Source organism: Bombus pascuorum, chromosome 12 (assembly GCF_905332965.1).
Source record: "Bombus pascuorum chromosome 12, iyBomPasc1.1, whole genome shotgun sequence".
In the NCBI taxonomy this organism is placed as follows: domain Eukaryota; kingdom Metazoa; phylum Arthropoda; class Insecta; order Hymenoptera; family Apidae; genus Bombus; species Bombus pascuorum.
In genome coordinates, this window is record NC_083499.1 from 9,569,993 (window position 1) to 9,592,783 (window position 22,791).

At 41.3% G+C, this 22,791-nt stretch overlaps 1 protein-coding gene across 3 annotated transcripts in view; it reads left to right on the forward strand.

Annotated features, from left to right (window-relative positions):
• LOC132912642 (uncharacterized) overlaps positions 1-22,791 on the forward strand; it is a 609,022-nt gene that overhangs the window by 74,118 nt on the left and 512,113 nt on the right. For all 3 annotated transcript variants that reach the window (XM_060970231.1, XM_060970232.1, XM_060970235.1), the window contains exon 2: positions 21,668-21,722. The gene's annotated coding sequence lies outside the window, so the exon portion shown is untranslated. The remainder of the gene's footprint in view (positions 1-21,667; positions 21,723-22,791) is intronic.

The following is a 22,791-nucleotide window of genomic DNA, read 5'->3' on the forward strand; positions in this document are numbered from 1 at the left end:
ATTGGCACAATCAGTCGGTGACACGTTGCTACTTGTCGAACTGATTGTAACTTAAGAGCGAATGTAGTGTGCGCGTTACACGCGGCAACGTGCACGTGTACGCCCGTAATAAGTTGAATTCCATGGATCCATCGCGTCGTGGCCAGCTGCACCAACGTGGTTAAAAATGGTGGACGCGGCCAGGCACGATTCGGGTTACGTTTCCATGGTTTTGCAGCTCTCTACCGAGCGAAACTGGGATTACGGAAGGATCGCGGGAATCTCTCGATTCGAGAGTAATTCTATTAAGATTAAGAGAACATCGGTGAATAATCTTATCCGTGTGGCGCCTCGAGATCCCCAGCTCGATGGTAATAACTCGCCGAGACAGAGATTCGTTGCGATATCGTTGGAAACGAACGTTATTCCGCAACGTCAAAGACGTTTCAGGATTACAGACGTTGGATTTTCTGCTTGCATCGTACAGACATCCGACGCGCTGTTTTTCATTAGTAAGGAATCGGAGGTGCAATGGCGATTTCGCTTTGAGATAGAATTTCTTGGCCATCAGGGCTTTGAATCTTTTTGAATAGTTAGCGCCGTTTATATCCTACAATCTTTCAGTAATCCCTTCCTAATCTTAGATCTTTAAATAATTGCTTTATATAAAGACGAAGTATTTAATAATATGAGTGATAAACGTATAAGTATCTATTGTAGCATCGGGAAATATTAATTAATGATGGTGATTTATTTACAAATGTATGGATTGTACAGATGTTGATTAAACAGAAAAACGATGGTTGTTTAACATGAACTAATCGCAATATCGTATTATACTTTAGACAACTCAATAATTAATTTGCAACTCTCGTCACAACGGATCCAACGCTCTCTCTCTCTCTCTCTCTCTCTCTCTCACGCGGACCACACTCTCTCGACAACGTTAACAACACTATCTCGACAAAGAAACTCGCACTCTCTGACTTCTCTACTGACACTCACTGTGAATTTGTCTTTCTGCCTTAGCATCCCTTTTGTCCCTTTGTCTTAGGCCCACCACGCACGTGTTACGCAACCGCTCGTAGCCAGGGTCACGTAGACCTTTTCTACGAAACTCTTCAACTGAAAAACTCACGACACATTGATAGGCCTGTCGACACCTCGGCTCGCGACAATGTTTATGCTTTACCTGATATCTTTTAGGCCCTTTGTCCACGATACTACACTATGTGTCTCAGGTGTCGTGTATCGTCATTATACTACCACTTTACTTTCACGACAATTTGGTTTAGAATTAAGTCGATCGATTATCAACTTCTATTTCGTCTCTTTGAGAATCGCTTGCACCTACCGTTTCGTCCTTCTGAATAGCGTAAGCTAGAATTGAGAATTAGAAAAGATTCGTGTGTTGACTAAGTAAACCGATCTCGTGATTATTTGTTAACCTGTTCGATATCTGATAGCTTGGCAACAGATTAAACGTCGAATAATGTTTTAAACAATTTGAAAATATACTAGCGAATGGAAACGCTTTGCAAAGCGATGAAAAGTAAGATTGAGAGAAATTTCCATTTATTTTTTGTTACACCGATCCATATTTTAATAACACGAAACCATTTGCGAAAAATAATTGAAAAGCTAAATTGCTCGACGGCTTTGAAAGTGTATTTTTTAAAGCTACTTTCAAAATCACTGGTACCTGTGTAGTGTCTCTATGATTTCATATACAATTTTTGTATATATGCTTTGCACAGTAGTACAGTAACAACTCACGCTGTTGTTTTTCATTATGAAAATTTACGCTGTCATCGACGACGTACGTATTAATAAAATTATAACAATTTTTAAGTCAAACAGTCAAACGGTATTCGAAATAATCTGCGAGTGATATGTAAAGTACACGTTATAGATTAATATATGGTTATAATAATTTTTAATTTTCAATATTCGATAGGAATAAATCTACACATCGACTTATAAACTTTTAAGTGCTGTTTAAAGTATTAAAAAGATGGATAAATGATAGAGACGATAAGCGAGGTCGCGTTGCTGATCGCCGATATAACAGAAAAGGAAAGACGAGTATATTTTCCACAGCGTAAAGATAAATCCACGTGTGCAGGTAAATCAATTTCCTGTCGCGGCAAGACCTACCAAAGCAAGGACAAGTTGTTACGTTTTTTTTAGATCGCCTCTTTTCAAACCAATTTCCTTCCGTCGATGAGAAACTTTGCGGTTATATTGCACGACGCATCTTTTCGTGGCATGATGGAAAATCTTGACAACGTATTACGAAAATTAAAAGGGAACGCAATTTCGTTTCGATTAATTTCTATCGGATCGTTTAATTTCCATCATTCGTCGACGTCTAAAATTGTTAACAGAATTTTAAAGAGTTTATTTGGAGCGACGTCTGATCATAAACGGTCCCGTTCTACTTTGTCTGCTCATAAGTAGATGCAGCCTATACACGTAACAGTCTACGCGGTTGATCAAAAACGTCTCGTTCTACTTGTTTAGTCGAGATTCTAGCATTGTCCAGGATTTAATCTTAATTTCTTTTTCTTATCTGAACAAACAGAAACGTATTAATGTTTAACAATTTGTTTCATCCTCTTGTAAGTATACGTTGGATATTGGTCCTGCCATTTATTAGGATAAACATATTTCTCAAATGATATATTTACGCGATACGTTTATAGGTATCGTACTGATGAAAAGTTTGGGATCGCTATGTGTTTCATAGAACCGAAGAATTTAAAGGAAAACTCAATTTTGTATTCTTTCGCTTTAAAGAAGTTCTTGGTAAAAGAATGTCATCAAAGTAAAACGTATCCTTTTTTATTTATAAGTTCCAAGTCGCATCAACATCAAAGGTTATTAGCGACTGTTGGCTGAATTAAATAAACATTATAGGTAAGGGTTTGCGACCAATCGAACTAGAAGGGATGATTCGGTAGGGTCTTTGTAAATTGTCGAGAATTCCAATAATCTTGCAGAAACTTACCAACGTGTTCTGCTACGATGTTGATGTTGCTGCTTGGGTCAGGTTGTTCCTGGTCTTTAATCAAAGATATTGTTATTGACATTTCTAGCCTTCATTCCAAACATACAAATAACAAAGTTAGCAGCTGATTCAATATAGGTACACTGGAAAAATTAAACTCAAATTTTCGATCAGCAGTACGTATAATATATCGATCATTAGAAACGATCATTGAATCTTTTACATCCACAGTCGTTCAAGTTTTAAATCTATACGATCATTTTTATTAATTTTACACTTACATTAAGTTTACTAAAAATTCATCGTAAAAGAACATTCGAGCATATACGTGATACTTTTTATTCCTTGCTCTTACGTTATCTCACGAATCACGGTCACAAGCAACGCCACGTTTCTAAGCCGTGGCTGTAAAAATTTCGATCTCGGCGTGCACACACGAAAGAATTGCCGGCACGTCGACGCGGGGGGATAAAAAGAGGACGCTGGCGCGATATGTAAAAGCGATGCTCGAGTAGTTAGAGGAGCGTCGAATTGAAGCGGGGTGAAAGAGCCAGGGGCGACTGGTGGAGCTTGAGTAAAGGTAACAGGTGCTATCTATAACGGCTGTAACGGCCGCGCGTAAGCCGAGGCGAAGCTGTTTCCGGGAAGTTGCGGCCTCGGTTCCATCTCGTTCCGCTCTATAGGAATACGTGCATTACGCTCTCACCACCTCGACCCACGTCGTCTTCTGTTTTTACCACCGACTAATCGTCCCGACTATTTGCACTCGGATGCACTTTCAGCCGGCGAGTACCTTAAGAAAGGAATACGCGTTTCTTTTCCTTGGTATTTTTTTTTTTTATTTCTGTTTACCTTCAGCAAGTTATTCGTGTATTTTTTTTTATTTGATCGTTCACCTGTAAAAAATTTGATGGAACGACCCCGTGTAAATTTCAGATTTTAATTTGTATTTATTTCGCGAAATTTTAGAGACACCAGAGATATTATTATAATTAAACTGCGAATTGTTACGTATATGCGGACAATTTGAAGGTGCCAAAGTGCACCCAAAAGTACGCGCGTAATACGAAAGAAAAGAAAATATAAAACATCGAAAGCAGAATATTTGTTGTAATATTTAATAAACGAAATAAATATTTTCATTCCATTGTTTATAGTGAAATTTTCGAAAAATTCGCAGCCCAATTATAATAATACAAAAGCTCTCGCACCAAAACCAACCTTATCCGACCAGCACCAAGAGTCGGATATCGGAATAACAGACGACGGAAGAACGAGAGACGAAGAATCGCGGAATCGATGCACGAGAGACGGTGTTTTCTGTTATCGAAACAGCTAGGAGGTGACGTATTGGAAATTCTATTTTCCGCGGCAGTGAGTCTCACGACGGGTATTTCTACTTTTCGGGCGCGTATTGTTCGCGTGAATGTGTATCGCGGAAGGACCGCGAAAACGGAAACGGGCCACGTTTACGTCGTAAGCCCCCGACTCAATATTCCGCGGCGTTGCACCTTCCCTTCGACTCGCTTTCGTGTAAACCCTTGCCCGATCCCGAATATATATAAGGAATTTTATTGAAACGCATTGCGCCTCGCGTCTCATCTGCGACAATCGTGCTATCCCTCCACCCTCGTCCTCCCTCACCCTGGCGCAACCTCTTTTGTATTTTCATGCTGATACGTCCGTTTCGCCGCGTGTTCTTTCCGCTTTCTGTTCGCGAAATCCTCCTTTCATTTCGGTTAACGCTTTATTGACGAGCTTTTAACGCGAACGACGGTTTTGTTGGAATTTTTTAATTAATCAAGATATTGATACGAAAATAGGAGGATGCATTAAAAAGGATTTGAACGTATTTATTTTATATTATTTAAATTACAATTTAGTTGGAACATATAGTGAAATTATCGAAAGTATCGGAACGATTGTAATTTGTAGATATTTTTTATGTAGATATCGTGATGTATGTGTTTCTGATATTTCGGTAATTTTTTGTTACTTTTGATTATACGTACGTTACAGAGCTTCGAGTATTGTTGTAAACTATTATTTGCTGATTTATGTCACTGGTTTTGCGAAAAGCGCGGAACATCGATCGATGAAACGCAGTGAAAGGTTAATCTTTTGTCTTTGTACAAAAATGTGACAGTCACGTATTTACCATATCGGCAGTCAACGTCGCGATACAATTTCACCAGGAATTATCATGTGTCAGGGTACTAGTGGCTATTAAGAAAGGAAGAAAAGGCAGAAATAACGTATAGTAAATTAATATTCGTCAACAATGCTCGTGTTACTTTCGGAACGAGCGTTCGTTTTACGTTTAATGTTATTCCGTTGATTTTAAGTCCCGGGGCTCAGCGTCATAATTAAAATCTGCTTTGTTTCGCTGCACGCGTCAGCAGCACCGGGTATTAAATTTTCTATCGAAAATAAAGTGTCACGAAGTGGGGGAGAGGGAGGAGGAAAAATGAAAAAAAAGGGGAAAAAAAGGAATGGAACGGCGCGTGTCAGAGATCGTTCGATATTCTCGCATGAAAACGCGTGTCGTATAAATTTTAACGCAGCTCGTCGATTCGTGAAAAAAAGCTACGCTGCGATATACACCGCACTTTAAATTTACATCGGCCCTTTATCCTGGCCGAACGAATTATTGATACCTGTCTTGAACACTCCGAATTGGATTTTATATCAAATTCGACGAGACGTCGATGAAAAGTTCCTTTCACGTATTTGCATGTTTCGGGAACATGTTTCATAGGAACTTATACATAGAAAAAATAACTAAAATGACTTTGTTAATAGTAAGATTTTGACCCTGGTGATATACAAATTTTAGCGGTAAAGAATACGGAAGTAAATAAGAATATAACGATATCAAGAAAACGAAGAACGTAACAACGAGAGAAAGTGCAAATGATTTCTTGCATTATACGGAATGTCCTTATAATTATCGTACAGCCAATAAAATTCTTAATTCTATGTGAAAAAGTAAATCGAAAATATAGAATAAAATATTTGATACGACGCATTGTTCTCGACAAGTCGAATTCGTATTCGTCGAGAAAGAAACATTTTCATAAAAATGTTTATTTCAGAAAAATTTTCGAAAAAATTATTCTCTCGTCGCAAGTCCAACGACAAACGTTCCTCCAGCTATTCATCGAATCTCGCCAACGTTCTATGCATTACTCGCTGCGTTCTTATCGACGAGCGCCAGCTAAATATTGTTAATAACAAACGATAACCTCGCCAAAGAAATGTCATGTTAGGCGGAGTAAACAATAATTTATCCACGGTGGGCTGGTCGCGGCGACGAAAGTCCGCAAAAAGAATAAACGGAAGGGCAAAGGAGGGCCAAGAAATGGCTGGATAAATTGATAGCACGGGGACGAAGAAGGAACGAAGACGGTTTCCATTCGAAACTACGAGGTGTGACGAGGATGGTCGGGATAGGAAGGTGGCCAGGGGCGAGATGGAGGAAAAGGACAGGCTTTTCGCGTACTGCACGGGTCGCTTTTGGCCGTCGTCCAATTTCGGCGTCGTTTTGACGTCGAGAGAAAAGGAAGCGCGAGATAGAGGAGAGGATAGGGTGAAAAAGGAGAAAATTCAGCGCGCGTTCACACCTGGGGTATACACACGGTACAGCGTTGCGCACATAAAGAGGGAGGGGGAGCAACGGAAGGGGAAAGGGGGCTACGAAAAAGAGTTACGTCGGCTAAGTAAAGCGAGGCCAGGCTTTGAAGGGAGCGCGTCCTTCTGAAGGGGGCGTATTTCTTCGTTAAAATTAACGGTACCACTTTGAAGAGTCGGTCGCGTGGAGGGTCTCTCGTCAGAAGTGGATAAACATTCAACGTTATAATTCACGGAGAAAGCACTGATTCACCGTAAATGCGCTAAATAACCCTTGTCGCCTGAAACCAACGTCGCTCGAGGATTGTTTCGGTCGTTATGGAACGTGGTGTTAACGATGGCAGATGTGTGCTACGTTCCGCTCGTGCTTCTTTCGCCGATATCGTGCGGTATCATTGACAGTCGTGCGCTTTCGTGGCTTTCCCATTTTGTTTGAAATGGTGTTGCTGGAAATTATCTGTTTAGATAGGATAGATTAATGCGTGAGCTGTGTTTCAGTTGTAATTTAATCGACAATATCGAATGTATCTTGTGTTGATGGTGAATTCTGATTAAAACGAATCCACGCAAGATGCAAATCGAGCTACCTTTCGGATATTAATCGATAGATGCAGCGCTTTACGTTGTAAGTACTCGGTCGATAGTACACGATATAATAACACATTCGGGTATTTTTTACTCTCTTGATTACTTGCGTACAATGACTTACAAATTATTCGTACTGTGAGGATGTGTTAAGGTAGGGAATTTGTGGGTTACTCGTTGTGAAGACTGATTTCACTTCATTGGAAGCCAGCTACTCGGAAGTGCTACGCTCGCAAATTCCTTGCCCGAGCTCTAGGAAGATGTTACCCTCCATTTATCACGCAGCGGCTTTTGTTACGTACGCCGCTATACGATAATAATTAGCGTTCGACGTGGTCGGTATTCCGGACCTTAATCAACCAGCGTGGTTTATCCTCGAAAATCATCCGATTTTCCTATCGGCATAACGATACGTTGCGAATTTCGAACTCTGAACGATTGATATTTTTTACGGTACAAACTTCAAAATTCGTATCGACGATGACGTACGTTGCAAGGATTAAACTTGTATTTATAAAAAGATTGGAATCGCTCAAAGTTGGCAATTGAAAAAGGCTGGTACGAATACTTTTGCGATTCACTGTACACACCCATCTTGGTGGACTCTCGATCGTTGACCGTCTGTTTCGAAGGTACATAAATAACGTTGCATCCAGAGGGACGTTTAACAAGCACAGGACACGAAGTCATATTATACCAGTATGGAAACGTCGCGTCTGTCGGTACACAAGACCTGGTCGTTTCCTGGTCCAGGGCTCGATACTTGAAGCGTGTTTATGCGAGTCGCCGCACGCTCGGTCGAGCGTTCGGCTGTCTGGCCGGCTACGTGCTCGCCTCCTGCCGAACGAATTGCAAACTCGCGGACTCCTCGTCGGAATTGCAAATGCCACACGCCGGGGGTATATTTTAAAACGAGTGCTTCCCGATAATAGCCTCGGCCCCGGAATTTCATCGGCACGGATCTTCGCGCGGATATCGTCTCGTCGCGCGAACGCCGTCCACGTTCTCAAATAAGAGGGGGTAGAGAGGGCAGTGGCGAAAACTGAAAAAGCTTGTTTCCCGATTTTACGCCCGCCTTGTTTCATACGGTAAACACGAACAACGTTTGCGACGCGACGCTTCGCTGTGCGCTCTACCGCACCCTGATTCTATTATCTTGCCGCAGAGTATCGGAGGAAGCTTTTCATTCCGAATCGTTCGTTCTGTTGCGTCTTTCAGGTATAGGTTTATCGATAGACTTACGTATATGACAAACTTATTAGGTACAGCTAGTTGCTGTTCGAGTGTAACATCAAATGAGAAGTGTTTCGTAAATTTTGTGCAAAGTTTAAGATTGAATTTTAAGGTGTTGAAGCTTAGGTAACTCAAATAATCCTATTATCCTTGTAATTAGAACCACATAACCTTTGCTATGTAATTGGATTATCCTCTATCACCGGTACGTATTAGGAGCAAGCTCGCAATGAAATTTCGTAAGACGAGAACCAAGTACGACATTCTGGTTGGATAAAAAAACGAGGAAAAAAATCGTCGTGACAACGATGCCGTAAAACGGTCGTACGATGGCCTGGGCCAATTTCTATACTGGCCAGAGTTTCTATAGGAACGAAGCGGAAGATGGAGAAACGGTCGCCTATTATTCACGAAGCGACGTCCCAACGTTCAGCGTAATTGTGCATATTTTTGTCGCATCTGTGCTGTCGCTCAGCCGAATGGCCGATGTCCAATTGTCTCCTTACGGAGCGCCTAAGAGCCAATTTTGGCTCTTGGTTAAAGCCGTCGAATTTGGCCGTTGCTCGAATTCCGTCGCGGTCGGCATACAGCCGCGATTTTGCGACACGAGTACACGTGTACGAGCTGTGACGAATTCGTCGTGAGCTTTTGTCTAACCAGAATCACGTTCGAGTCTCCTTCTGGTGGCAAATCGACCATGAATTCAATCCGTTCCAATTTTGAGACGCATTTGCGAACAAGGATGGAGACCAAGCGATCGTTCGTTAGTCTGATTGCTGCTTCTTCGAAGCTTAATCTGTCGTGAGAACGCGTGTCGTCAGGCTGCGTATTTTTATGGGATTATGGGAAATTTGAGCATGCAAAAACTCACGGAACGCAGTTAACATACAAAAATGTATGAGATATTCCCAATAGGATTTGATATAAGAATTTGGAAAAATTACATAATGTGAAAACGTTATGAATTGGAAATACGTGTTGGAAAAGTGTATCGATTTCAGCCTATGCTTTTCTTTTACATTCTATTTTTTTCTCAAACATCCTATGTTTTCTCAAACGACGACTTATCCGAAAATTAGAAGCGAAGCATTCGCGAACAGATAATTTGTATCTCAATCTACGTTCTCACGTACTTCGTTAAAATGATCCAGAGACGAGGTAAACCAATCCATTGGTGAAACGAATAAATCCTTTAAACCCGTGTCTCCCATTGTCCTGCCGAATATCCATCTGGACAAATGTCTCACTGTGTGTCGCTTTATCAAGTTCGATACATATTTGTATCTTCGTTATCGACTGCCACATGTATTCTTCTTTAACGCGTGACGAATTTCCTTCGAGTTTTTCGCGCTATCGTCCTGTCGAAAGCGGCATGTATCACAGGCCAGCTTGAAAGATTTATCGCGTTTCCAAAGATGTAACGTCGTCGCTATTCCAAAAAGGTTGGCAGAGGGAAGATGGAGAAAATAACAGCATTCTCTGTACCCTTTCGTGCAGTATCGATTCCAGATGTTGATAAGAGATCAGGTGAGCCGCGGTTATTTCGTTTGGTGGTCGGGCGCGTAAATCGCGCACGTGCGTGTCGCTCGAGCGTGTACAGCCTTAGTACGCGCACGCATGAACGCGCAACGCCTGGAAATGGAGTGGAGCGAGAATGAATGCGGCAATTAGGGATTCGAAGGAATTACGTTGCGGGGAATTGTAATCGCTGTCGATGCACAGGAGAAATGCAGTGGTGTGCGTCTGCGAAATTACACTCGCGCAGCCAGCATCCATACGAATACGATTATAGGTGCGCATGATGTTCTTGCTGCTGACGCGATCGACGACTCCTTGCAAGATAATTTCGACGATGTTAATAGCGGTAGATGGTCGCAATCGTAAGTTTCTAATTTGTCATAGTCGTAGATTTTGACCTCAAAATTAGCGGATGCGGATTAATCGTTAACTCGGTGTTACACCTTGGTATACAATTGAATAGAAGTTTTGCGAAGCTAATATCTTCCGATTGTTTCAAGTTAACGATCGTTGTTATAATATATTCTGTCTAAAACGAAATTGAAAACTTTCTTTAGTATATTGTAGCCTTAATTTTCTAATTTAAAGTAAAATATAAAATATTCGTAAAATCTGATTTCCTAAATTCTCACGTAAAATACAATTCTGGAGACTTTAAGTAGAATAATCTTAAACTTTTGTGTTGTAATGTATAGTGGAATTTAGAAAATGTATCGAACTACAAATAGAAAATGGAATGTTAGGTGACACAAGGGTTGTTAGTATTCAACGATACGACTGTATCTGAACGTATGAGGAAATCGCGAGTCGCTGGATAGCTAAACTGTGTGTTTGCCCCTTCATTACCTCCGAGTATATACTAACTGATTTTAATTACAGCCTCCTTCGTGTAACTATATCTCTTCTTGCTTGTTATTTACTCGTAAGCTTGCCTACGCTATCCAACTTTCTTGCTGACGGTTTAAATGGGAGTCGCAGCCAGGACGTGATTTTCCTAATCTTTCCGGCTCTTTGGGTTTTGCGTCTTTCGCAAGAAGTTTTACGGCTTTAAGTATATTTAGATGTAGTCTCCTTTAACGTTTTATAAATGTCGCGCATTATGCTACTTTTAACTAGACTTAAATATCGTCCATCTATTTTTACTTTCTACGTTATATTTTTATATTTTGTTATCTTTCTTCTCATTTTTTGATAAACTTTCAAAGGATACAAATTTATATATCGGTTTGTTTCTATTTATGTCCATAGAATAGACAAAGTTTGACAAGGAAAGAAAATAGAACGCTGTAAACTGGTGTGTGTGTGTGTGTTGAGAATTACGTCACATTTATTTTTGATCACTCTATTCGTCAAAATTAACCTGCAACTGTGAAGGAAGAACACGTAAGTCCGAATTAACATCTCACATTTCTGACAAGTCTTCTACACCTTACGTCCCATTAAATTATCTCAAATTCCTATCTCGTTTTTTGAAACTCATATATAACTGCCTATAAAAAACATATCATTGTATTTATTATAGCATTTCTATGTTAATTGATTAGAATTTCAAACTACGAAAACGAAACGTATAGAACTTGATGAAAAAGCGTCTCATTAGAAAATAAGGAAGAGTGCCAATACTTTTTATAGACATTGTAGATCTCATGCTTTTGAAACCTAACTAATTTTACACCGAGTGTCCGTATCTTCTCCACGCAATACAAAAATGATTCTCGTTCAGGGGCGGTTTTACCTTGACCCTAATGACACTGTGAGTCTTCTGCCCCGAAACGCTATGGGGATTCCAAAAGTGTTTGTCAAAGAGATTAATAAACGATTATCAAAATTACAGAAAATACGTTTATTAATATGCAAAGACTGGGATAAAACTTTCAGTTTCATTAATTGGAGGCAGCACGTATAATCGATCACTCGATGGGTCTATTCTGCAGCGTTCTGAAGGAGCCTGCGTTTTCCGGAATGCGTGAAAAACAAGGAATACCTCCAACGAGACTCACTTATCATGGCAGTTTTGAAGGCAATCGTGAATTCGCGTGTATTTCAATTACTACGCACGAAGTCAATATTCACTTTCTAAGCGAATATCATATTCTGACAGATGTGCCAAAGAACCTGCAGACGTAAATATTAATTTCACCTTGGTTCGACAAACATCGATTTAACTGGAAACTTTTTCAAATTTGGCTTAGTTCAGAAGCTCCAAAATGATTATTATCTTGTAGCTCGCAGAGTTAAATCCGCCACTGTGCTTATCGCAAAGTATTTCCTTCCTGCCTTTCCGCATCAAGTCTCGTGCCAACATCGATATCATCAAACTTTCGCGAAATCTATTTTTCCGTGGCACGCCGTGCGAGATATTAAGCTATCTGCCATTATCAGTCAATTACATCGCGCGTTACCTTCGCGATATCTTCGTCACGATCGACCTCTCTCGACGTTCCCTTCTCTTCTAATTCGAAGCCGCGTGCTCGATCCCTCGACTTGGTCGCCGCTTTTTGCGCTGCTAACAAGCGATTCGCGGATTAAGCCGGATTCTCGGAGGTGTGCGATACCATCGTCGAGTTGCCGCTCGTTTCGCCTTTCGGCCGAAAGTGAACGCGAAAGAGAAAGAGAAAGAAGGAGAGGGAGAGTGAGAGAGAGAGGGAGGGGAGAGAGTAAAGGTTAAGGGCTGATAGCATCTTCGGAATTCCGCCCCTCGTCGATATTTCTCATGGACGCGCCTATTACCGGCTGCCTCTCTCCTCTTTCGCACCGACTCGCGCTCCTCTTTATCTTCAGCCCCTTTCCACCCTCGTATTTCCGTTATCTAATGTTTATGGACGAGACGATCCGCTATATAGCGGCCGATCGCTCCTTAAACGCGGCCAGAAGCGAATTTATTCAACGCCCTTCTCGATCGCCGTCCTCGTCGAAAGACAAGATCGTGGCGAGTTCGGAGGTTTCTCTGACGCTTTTAAACGCCGATGAAGATGCAAAGGGGAACTCGTTTCGTATTCCCGGTACTGAAAATTCTTCCACCATGCTCGAAATGATTGGAGTGTCGTCTACGAGTACGTTTTCCTCGGGGAGGATGATGGAATTTTAAGAGGTTCGCGTGATGCGATTAAATCGTCTTTACGTCGGGTTAGAATCGGTTTCGGCTAGACTGGACTTGTTTGACAGGTACCGTTAAAGTGTTCGAGCTGTGTTTGAGGAAGGGCGAGCTCGGCGAAGCGTGACACGAGGGTTGGAATGTCTGAAACAGAGGGTAGTCCGTTTTACTGTGCGCTGGATCTTGGCGCTGTCATTCGATACAAACTACGAATAACGTGTCCGCTTTGCTTGAAGCAAGATTTTCATTTAGCGAGATCTCTAATTGTATGACAAATATTACGGATACGAATAATTTACGGTTTTAGACACTGTTTCGGTGGTTTCTTATTCTTAAGGTTATTCGGTGTATGTGGAATTAAACGCGTGGGTAAATTGTAAGGTATTGTAAGTATATACAGGGTGCGCCGTTAGAATCCGGACAAAAGAAGTTTTGTGCAGAAAGTTGTTTATTTAAGTCAATACACAAAAACACATGAAAATGTTGTTATATCTCATTTAAAGGGTCCTTGCTGAGAACTTTTATTCTATGTAACCACCCTCTGCCTCTATGACCTGCTCTATTCTTGCTCTAAAGCGCGAGCACGCTGACTTCAACTGGTCGCGTTTAATTGTCGCGAATTCTGACTCGATAGCAGCTCGTAGGGAGTTGACGTTGGGGTGCCTGCATTTATTAGTTTGTCTCTCGATAACGCCCCACACGTAATAGTCCAATGGGTTTAGGTCGGGACTGTTAGGAGGCCAGAAATCTTTCGACCAAAACATGTCCACATTGTCAGAGAGCCAATTTTGAACAAGATGACTTGTGTGAGCAGGTGCGCCATCTTGTTGAAATAAATACGGCCTTCCAGAAGCCGTAATTTCCATCCACGGCTTTATTACTGTCTTCAGGACCTCCAAATAAACCTCCTTTGTGATTCTTTCGCCTTTTTGGAAGAAGTGCGGAGGCATGACGTCGCCCTCACTTGAGACAACGCTCAAAACGTGAACACTTGCTGGAAATTTGGTTTTGCCCACAACAGGAACATCTTCGAGATTGTGGGCCAGCCAACGGTCGTTCCTCCGATTCACTTTGGCATCCACCCGGCGCGAAGACTTTCTATAATCGCCGCTCTTCTATCGTATTCCGGGTTTTGCTTAACGAGTTCTGTCATTTTGAGGTTATAGAAGACTTATTGACATATTTAACTAACTTCAGAGTCAATCAGCACAAACATCTGAATTCTAATATGGTGGGAACTACAAATTGAATTCTGTCCGAATTCTAACGGCGCACCCTGTATATTGTGAATATTAAAGTTCAAACTGTGGAATACAATGTAAGCTGATCCAGAGATCCTCACGCTAGTGTCACGTAAAATCTGAATAATGACACAACTGTTGATTTTTTAGTATAGTCTTTATTTTTTAGACTTTAGAGTTTTATTACAAAGGTCAATATTGTGACTGAACTGAAATTAAAAATGGAACTGTTTGAACGGTCTCGTACCATCAAAGAAGAAAGCTCGGTGTGGGTGTTCCCTTTGGAACTCAGAACGCGGATTCGTTGTCCACACTTTTTGGTGGAAAAGTGAGGGTAACGATCCGCGATGCCCATTGGTAAATGAATTAGGTAGTAAAGACAAGGAGAGCTAGATATGGCTCGTGGGCATCCTTGTTCATGGGAAAAGTCTTATCTTGCCAGACACCCGCTTTCTCCGTATTAGGTAAGAGCGTGCAACAAACATAAGGACCATCTGTAAACCGAAAATGTTTACACGAAGAAAACTGAAACTGAACAGATTCGGTTTATGTCGTCTTCTTAGGCCTGCTGCGAGTTAATAGAACAATAGATAGGTCTTGGCGTTCGGACTACGGGGAATCTCGCAAGGACCGTCACATCTGGCGTATCACATGAGAAAAAGGAAAGTTGATTCGTGACACTAGCAATGTTACCCTGAGACTAAAAGAACCGCCGAAACCAACGTCGCACGTGTACCGTTTATAGTCTGTCATTGACGCATTCTTTTGTCTACGCGCTATCGATGACCTCAGCGCTTGAGAAACCAAAGACAGATGCAGAGTTTTCTTAGAAGTGGCGATCACTTCAACACTTATCAATAAAAACGAAGCTGGCACCCCGCTGGGGGTAGCCGCCCACATGCTATATTATTTTTTATTTATATATTTTTTTTTTCTTCACCAACAAGATATAACACTTTACCAAATGTCCGCAAGGACAAATTGTAAAATAACCAAAATAAAATAAAAAAAAAAAAAAAAAAAAAAAAAAAACTTATCAATATTATGTTAGTATTAAGTTAGTACATTTATAATAAATAATGTTCACTCTTTACGGTCGATACACGAGCATGTTTAAGCTGAGGATGTGACGAGAATCCGATACGATAGCAAAAGAAGCAAAAGGCTATAAATAAACCTAGTTTTCAGATCCTAGTATTTCATCGTTCGAACTACGTCAAATATCCACACGACGATTTTCGCCTTAACCACTCTGATCCCATATCCGTGAAATTATACCATAGAAAAAAGAGCCGCGAATCTCCAAGTTTATAACCTGCGCGCAAAACACATTTAAGCCGAGGTATAACGAAAACTCGATACAGTAGCGAACGAGGTGAAACGCCGTAAATCATCGACGATCACGATGGCATTCTGGCATCGAGTCGACCAATGGGAATCGACGTTTCGAACGGACACGCGGCCATTCCCGCGTCCTCGCCGCCGATCGTGAAATATCGTCGGACGTTAAGCGGTCCGCGTGTAATTTACTCGAGCCGGCCTCGAATTAGAATTCCTACCTAGGGCCGAGCAACCTCGTATCTAAATGGTAATGGGTCCGCGTCACGCTAAAGAAGCGAGGGTGAAACGTTTGCTAACGGATAGTGAATCAGGTGGCGAGCGTCTAATGGCCTCTTCCAAGAGACATTGCCGAGTATCGAATACTCCTTGCTGCATTGCCGATGCATCTGCGAATGCTGGTTTATGCTTCTGTCAATTATCTCTGGTAATGAAAACACGCGAAAATGAAAGCCATCGTGCTTTTGCCTTGTTCGCTCGGCTAGGTATTTGCCATTTGTTGCGCGATGGAAATGCTTTTCAAATTGACAGACGATCGTTCGCACATATGATATATGTATACGTAATATATATTGTGAGTTGAAAGTTAGAAATCGTTTCGCTGGAACGCGATTAGAAGGGTAATGATTTGACCGCAGCTGTTTATCTAATTGTCTGCTGTTTAATAAATTGTCTATGGGATATTGAACCGTGTAAAATTGAACAGAACGTATATAATGAAATCCGCGAAGTAAAGTGCTCGTTATAACGCGATATATTAAAACAAAGGAGGTCCATTTGAATTATACAGAAGTTAAACTGTTGCTCCACCGATTTGGTTTCTCAGAGATTGATCGTCAGTTATATACGCGAGTTAAGAACTTTTTAGGAAGAGAGTCGATCGGTTTGACATTCTAAATGGCTCATTTATTGAATTTCCTTTTGGTATTAATTTAATCGTAAGCCTTGAACGATACGACTCGTCCCTGCAATCCTTACGAAGGTACAGAAGCTTTCACTAATTGGTTATTAAAATTCAAATTATCTTCTCAGTTGATAATTTCTTCCAGAGAAATATAATAGAAAATGCAAAATTTCAGGAACCAAAGAGATATGTTGGCATCGTGTTACGAAGCTCTCAAACTTCTTTTCGTATCCGGTGTTCTAATGGTCGCGTTCGTTAACGTAACGTCTGAGAATTGCCAACGTAGAACGACTGAAAACGCAGGCTGTCCTGAAAGCTAATATTATTAGTGGCACAATAGAGTCTCGATTATCCGACTCGGTTGGAGCCACTGCACAAGGAATGCCGTGGAATAAAGTTTACCCTTTGACGTACTTCCATCATGCGAACGTCGGCTGAATAGGGAGTTACCAAAGCATATGCGTTATGAACTTTATGCACCGTGCCGCGATATTGCCTTCTCGCGGGACGATCGTTTGCTGCTTTTCAGCAACGAACAGGACAGTCTCGTTTAATAACGATAAAGTTGAGAAAATTTAGTAATAGAAAATTATAAGTTTTTAACGTTTCATTTTGTCCGGGATAAATCGGCCATTTAAACTTTTTATATGAATGCGTTTGGAAAAAATTCGATTGATCTCGGAAATTGAAAGTCCAGCCATTAATTTGTTATTCATTGGAATTCTTAATATTTTACGCGCGTTGCTTGTAGATGGATTATTGTCGCGTTTGTTTATTTGCCAAAGCGTTCATTTCTATCGCTATTGATTCACTTCGAGTGAATTACAAGTATATCGTAATACTCGATTGAAATTTCAATCAAGTGTGCTAAAACGTTGTGAAATCGTTTAAAATCTCATACATACAAATAACTTATAAATATCTGTTGCACCGATGTAACATGCGTCAATAATTTATAATTTGTCTCGTTGTTCGTATCTTCGACTTCAAAATAGCAAATTACAACGCACACATATGTTTCGCAATTTTCCATAATAACTGAAATGCTTGGGCGTTAAAGAGTTACGCTTTGCCATTAATTTCTACGAAGCAAAAAAGAACAATACCGACCGAAGCTAAAGAAAAACACTGGAATCGACCGCGTCTTCCGCTCTTTCTTCCCTTTTTCTTTCCGCGAGTACGTAAACCGAGGAAACGCACAATGGCGCAATCAAAGAATAGATTGGTGCTCGCGATAAAACGACACGCTCTCTCTATCCACGAGCGTAAAACCTGGAGTGCCAGATGTACAGTGTACAGTCGTGAAACATTTGTTCCGACTAGACCGGCAACGTTTCGAACACAACGTATTTTCCTCAGCATTTGCCGATATAACTCAAGGAAATCTGGCACGGACGTGCGACGAATATATCCCCCTATGTAGACGTGAAAATCAGTATATTATACAGGTTCCTGTGTCCCCTTTTCTCTCCTGTTATTCCGTCGATTTCGTTCACGATTCAGTGACGAAAAGGTACCGTTGCAGCGTTACCTTGTATAGACAGGCGACTACGTTCTTTTCATCAGATTTGTGAAAGCAGGCAACCAAATTTTTCGAATGTAGCATTTTACATTTGGTTCCTTGGTCCAACAGTTTCACCTTGTGACGCCGAAAGTTTGAAAGAGAGAGAAGCGAAACGTGGTAAAATATTTTCTTAGATAATGAGTTCCGAGTTTGAAAATATGAGAAAGTTCCGTATGGTTCTTTAAGTTTGTATGTTGAGAATGGAACGAATCTTTTTATACAATTCCTGACAATTGGGATCATTTCGCTTTCTGATTACAACGCTGTATCACGAGTGGAAAAGAGTACCGGTTGACAGTAATATCGTGCACATGATAATTAATTTATTACTACACTATATCGTAGATTCAAGTCCATCACAATGTTCCATTCATCGAAAAACATTCTCGTATCTTCACACTGATTTAAATCAAGCCTACAAAATGACATATATTGTACATATACTTGGTCCGCCTAAATTAAAAATTCTTCCCTTATTGGCTCTCTTATTCGATCTCCACGACTATCTTTTGCATTTCACGTAAATGTATGTACACGGTAGTCCCACGACAGGTAGGTTCGGCGTGTCAATAAATTGTTCATTCCGATCCACTTCTTCACGGACAGCCGTGTCCCGCCATGCGGAACCGTCCAGTTGTACAGTCAATTTAGAGTGGCCGTACCTCGTGCGGTAGATAGAGGCGACCTTTTTAACTGTGCTCCGTTACGCATAATTTACGTTCATTATCTTTAATGGGCGAGCTATTAAGAGGGGCGCGAGTAATAGTATGGCAATACCACTAATGCTTCCGCTCCTCTTACTTTATACCTTCTCCACCTTCACTCCCTTTCTCCCTTCTCTCTCTCTCTTTCTTTCTCTCTCTTTTTTATTCACGCACACATAGAACCTGGATATACACACCGATCTACTTTCTTTCTTTCTTCAGCTTTCGCAGCGTTCTTTCAGTCTGCTCGTTTCACCATTTTTCTGCCGGCACGGTTTAGAGGGCCGCGCGAAGCAAACGATGCCGGGGGAGCATTACTCTTCGCGTGGGAGAATGCAATAATCGGCGAACGATCGCTCTCGTCGAATAAAAGTATTTTTTACGCGGCGCAGAATCGCTCGAATGGGTAATTCGATAGCAATCGATGGACGGTCGTTTTTCTTGCCCTCCTGTCCTTCTTTTTCTTCTTTTTCGCTTTTTAGTTCGATTTGTCGTTCGCTCCTATCGATAACGAATGTGTTAACGACGATCCGTTTCGGGGGATGATTCCGCGAGACAGGTTTTCGCCTAACTGTTTAATCTTCGTCCTGTTTCCGCGTATCGTGAAAGATGGCTGCAGTTTTCGTGAAACATATTTCACAGGCTGGACGATAGTAGATTTGTGTTGATTCGAAGCTTAGATAGAAGCGGATTGAGAATTTAAATAGACAATTTGATTGCACGACGAAAGAGAGGAAACAGAAGCCTGCGTATAGCGGCTGTAAAACATGTTTCCACATACTCTTCATTTTCTAACGAAACGTCGCTTTTATCATGTTTTCTACTTCACTTTCATAGTATCAAAATTTTATAGCCGTATGAAAGCGTTGTTAAATGATATGAAATTCGTTATACTTGAACCTAACCGATTAATATGCAAATGCTATAATAATATACAATGGTATGGAAATATTTTTTATAGCCATTGCATATCGAGTGTACTTAATTTAATCTGAGAATCGAGAACGCAATTTACCATTCGATAATACCTTTCAACGATAAGCAATTATTAATGGTAAAATTTCATTCTCTCCATATATGCATCTCCTACTTCACTCTAGCAATTTTGAAAGTCTTTTTGCTTTAGTTTGTCTTAAATTATGTACATATGTATTCTAGGAAAACATATCTTGCTTTTCATTAAAATAGGTTAATGTAATTCAAGTTGAGATCCAAGAACTCCACGGCCGGGAACCTTGACGAAGATAAATAGCACTTGAATGAGTCATAAGTTCTTATCCAGTTTACGAAGAAGCTCTATTTATTCTATAAAAACTCAGCCTTTAAATTTTACCTTCCGACGGAAAATGTATAGTAGAGGCGACGCTATAAATCAATATCACCTACATAGTACGCGAATAACGCTATTTTTAACCTTTCTACTGCGATCGAATCTGTCTCTTTTCTCAAACTAATACGATCTTTTTATTTCGAATTTTACCGAAATCAAATTTCTCCACTTTGTTCGTTTACGTTCGTGTTTTGCTAGAATACACGCGTTTTAGCAGATTTGCTGCTTTCTAATTTTCTCAATTCCATCGAATCTCTTATTTTCTCGACTCGGTACGTTTCTTCCAGAACAGTTCTTCGCGGAAACACGAATAAGTCAAAATATCCAAGATAAATCCTTCGCTTGTCGCAGTTGCTTTCGTTGACCAATATTACAATGCACATTTTTGATAAATACATAATTACACGCATAATTAATACATTTTTTCACAAATCCCGTATCTCTCGTCATCTTCTCTGGCAACATCAAAACCTTTATTCCTTCGATTCATTATCTTCGAGAACAAAGCTTGAGAAAAACAGGATGAGGATGGAAAAAGCAAAATCTCCGGCACAACAATTCCACCGATTGTTCTGGAGAATCGTCGTCGTCGCGTCGGTCAAACGATCAGCGAGATGTTTCGCGACTAGTTTCATCGTCGTGTTCCCTCTCTCTTTGGCAAAAGTGCGTCCGAACTTTTGCACGATGGCTCGCTGTTCGTTCAGCGGATTCGTGCGAGCGTCTTCGCGACATTCTGGCACGAGTATCTCCGAATGTCTTTCGACCTGTCACTTAGCGTCCCAAAGAAATAACATTTCCTCCTCCAGCATCAGCGCGACATTGTCGTCGTTGTCGTCGTCGTCGGCGTCGTCGTCATGTTGCTCGTTGTCCGCCTCATTCTCGTTGGACACTCCAGTTTTCCCCTTTTCCTGCAGGACATCGCGGTGAGCGGATCCTTGTCCTTCCGTATTTTTGTTTCTCACCAAGCATTCTTGTCCGACGAGGATCCACCCTTGCTAAGCGTCGCGTCACTGTCAGCTTGAATAATACATGTAAGCGACATAGAACGTTCAGCTTGACGTCCTGTACCACGTTGTTTGTCCTGTAGGAAACTGCTCATGCGTGTGTATAGCTCGCTCGTGAAACTATTTTTATCATGGAGATTGTTTTTACCGATTTTTTTTAGCAGCCACGAGCACGTAGTTTAATTATCAAATGCATGATTAATGTAAATCATTCCTAGACCTTCGTGTAACGAGCGTTACCGTGTGAACGTAACATACACGTGAAAGTTTTCCATTCTGTCTGTGTATTTTTGAACCATTCTACGTAATCTCACGAATTCCAAGATGTTTGTTAATTTAAACAAACTTAGTTTACAGTACGCGCACACATTGTATATTTCTCTTCGGTGTAAAACCTTTTCACCTAGTACTCGTGTCGTGGCAGTGATCGAAGCCTAAAGCAACCCTGGCGCGGATTTCCTGTGTCGTCCCGGTAGTCAACAACTCGGTTAATGTTTCATCTCTCTGTAACCGTGTACCTCTGTGTGTTTCAGGGATTGCCTTCGACGTGAATTGGATGTACTGACGTCATCTGGAGTTCGCTACACGGTGAGTACACCTATGCAACGATGTGACCCGAACCCAGTCAACGATAATTCGTCCGGGAGTGTGCGAGGCGCTTCGAATTTTCAACCGAACCGAGCTGATTCGAGTGTTTACCTCGTTGCGCGCGCGTTTGCACGATTTCCAAAAGCGATTACAAGGCAAGCGTCGAGTGATTTCTAGATTGTTAAGAAACGTTCATTGGTAAACGTTTTTCCTGCTTTTTACAAATTTTGAAAAATCGAGAATTACAGAATACGTTTAATCGGTTTGCATAGGAAAAGCTGGAACTCGACTCGGTCCACGATCAGGCGCAAATTGGCGTGCAAGTTAAAACATTTCAACCTTTCGAACGATACAGTGTTACTACTCGGTGAATTTCGAAATTAGTTGTTGCTAACGAAGCTGGATGCAGAAAACAAAACGAAACTTCAGTAATGGCAAAGGTATTAACTCTACCTTCGTAGAAAATTAATTCTCCGATCGTGTCATTCGTCTCACTCGACTTTTCCACGAGACAACCATCATACGCAAATTCTACTTCAACCCGTTCCCCAAACCGAAAGCTCAAGATACACGGAAAAAAGCCCGCTCGAACGAAGAACATGCAGTGGCGGTAGGTAAAACACACCTTAACGCTGTTAGCCGAGCCATGAATAAATTTAGCGCAGCGACCGAGATTACGAGGCCGGTCAAGTAATAATGCGCGCGAGAAGAGGCGCGCCCTTAGCCCCGTAGACGTTATCGAGCAAAACCATCCCCTTTCGCCCTGAAACTAGTTTCGTACGCGCGTGTACAGTACTGTACAACCGTGCCGCGTTTCTATAACGCGTGTACACACGCACAACCGTGGTTTCACATACTCCACTCTCACGAAAGCTCGTAGAATCCACGCGAACGACAAATGGGGAGCGTAGAACACATACAGAGAGAGAGAGAGAGAGGGAAAGAGAGAGTGAGAGAGGGAGAGAGTGGTCCAGCGGGGGACGAACAGGGTTGGGAAGCGCTCGAAAACATTTACAGCGAATCGGATTAACGCGGGTATTTAATCCCGCCCGCGGCTTTCTCGTCGGCA